Here is a 2,516-nt window from a genome sequence, read left to right as displayed (position 1 = left end):
GTGTGGGTTGTCCTTAGCATATATTAGTTTAAGTTAGATTAAGAAGTGTGTAAGGCTAGGGACCAATGCCCTCAGCGCTTTGGTCCCATAGGAACTTACCACCACTACAACCACTTAAAGCCATTAAATTGACAGTCACATCTGAGTATGTAGTTAGATACCGCATACTTTCTTGGGACAATTTCCAAGAAGCCTTGGGTATCGAAGTTGCATTCTCACTGTGAGTGATATATATTGCACACCCAACTGTCGAGATAGGAAGTTTGGATATCGTTTCGTGTGTTGACTAGGGAATGTGATATATCATTGCTAATACTCACGTTTTTTAATTAAATCATGGGACACGGTAGGTGGATCAAAGTTTTTTAATTAAATTTTGGGAGAAGGTAGGTGGATGAATGTTTATTAATAAATAGAACATGTAGCTCTTTTATCAAAAAGCATTGAGCCTCTTACCTTCTCCCACGATTTAATTAAAAAACGGTGATCCATTCACTCAGTGTTAGATTAGATTACATTAGACGTTCCATAGACCCAAAAATGAGATGATTCTTGTGGATGTGGAACATGTCAGAAAGTATAACATAAAAAACATAGAATATTTGCATATAATACTCACTTCCCTGACTGTGTGTCAGGAGACTGTTAAAATATGTGAACACATTACAGAAAACTGGAATCGTTAATATTTACAGAATTAATACACTGTCAGAATGAAGCACAGTTATGCGCTTTTAATACATTTATCATATACAAAATATCTAATCCTGACTGTTGTGACCAAGTGCTGTCAGAACTGAAATCTATCAGGCATTCTTACTTAAGCTGATCTAACTGTCCCTGTTGAGAAATTCATCTATACAGTAGAAGGAGTTGCTCACCAATGGGTCTTTTAAACTCTGTTTAAACTGTGCTTTATCTGAAAGCAAGTGTTTAATAGTTGCTAGCAATTTATTGTGCCTCAAATATTGGGCATTCGCAATATGTTGCTTGCACTGAGGGCACGACTTCGACACCCAAGGCTTTTTGGAAATTACCCTTTCGTGGAGGAAGTCTCATAATCAGACAGTTGGAAACTTGAAATTTCATTCGTTAGGCACTGACTACATAGCAGCAAAACAGCCAAAGAATTAACTGTAATAGACAACAGTAGAAATGGCACAAGATCCTTCCAATTATTTCACTGCCAAAATGTAAGATTTTCAAAGTGTAAGTACTGAAATTATGAGTTTTAATTAGATGAACATGACAATATTCTATGAAAATTATTGACTGAGCTTAGGTGCAATGTCTACATTGGAATATCAACCAGACAAAAAGCCAAAACTGTAAACAGCACAGCACACAAGCAAAGCCATTGCTATACATCGCTTTAACAAGATGTCTGAGTCACCAACACAACAGTATGACCTCACTGAGATAGGAGAACAACGTCATTCTGTCAACCAAGCACAATGGAGTAACAAAGCATAAATCATATGCAAGAAAGACTTTTAGCACACTGACACTGCAAAACGTAATGAGCTTAAAGACTGAAAAGAAAGGTAAGCACACTGCAGCATGGTGAAGAGCGCTATTGGGTCTGGAAAACCAGGCCACATTCGGTCATCCTCACCAGAAGATAATGTCATTGCCTCCAAAAGACAGCTACAAATACTTGGGCTTCGAAGAACTTATTTGTTCAGTTTTTGACAAAGAAAGTTACCCCACCATTCCGCTTTGTATGCATTCCCATTCCAAATGTTAAGGTCTATATAAAATTTTCGCTAATTTTCTTTTCCAGAGTGCAATGTTAATGTTCCAAGATTAAGTACATATCATATACATGATCAAAACGACAGAAACGAATTGCCCCCACAAAAATTCATCATTCAGGTCATTCAGTTTCTTGTCCTGGAGCTAATTAGTTTCATCAGAAATAATAATCATCAAAAGTTATTGGGATTATAAAATCTCGTTCATCTCGCCACTGGAAGAATCTTAAAAGCGTATATGTAAATTCAGAAGGAAATACCACTTCCAAATTAAGAGCTAGTATTCCTATTTTTAGTAACATATTTACATTACCTCAAACTTAATTAGTTTAAAAGATGAAACTTCCTGACATTTAAAACACTGTTCCAGGCCGAGACTCGAACTTGAGACCTTTGCCTTTCGTGGGCAAGTGCTCTACTGCCTGAGTTTCCCAAGTACGACTCATGACCCAGCCTCACAGCTTTACTTCCACCAGTAGCTTGTCTCCTAATTTCCAGATCTAATATTCCACAAAAGGCAAAGGTCCGGAGTTCGAGTCTTGGTCTGGCACACAGTTTTAATCTGCCAGAAAGTTTCATATCAGTGAGTGCTCTGCTGCCAATTGAAAATTTAATTGTCGAGAAAATATCATTCTTAATTAAAGATTTCACCTGCTCCAAACTTTCAGTGCCAGTTATAGCAAAAATATTGTACACTCCTGGAAATGGAAAAAAGAACACATTGACACCGGTGTGTCAGACCCACCATACTTGCTCTGGACA

The sequence above is a fragment of the Schistocerca cancellata genome, chromosome 4 (genome assembly GCF_023864275.1).
Source record: "Schistocerca cancellata isolate TAMUIC-IGC-003103 chromosome 4, iqSchCanc2.1, whole genome shotgun sequence".
Classification (NCBI taxonomy): Eukaryota; Metazoa; Arthropoda; class Insecta; order Orthoptera; family Acrididae; genus Schistocerca; species Schistocerca cancellata.
Note: the sequence above shows the minus strand (reverse complement) of the source record.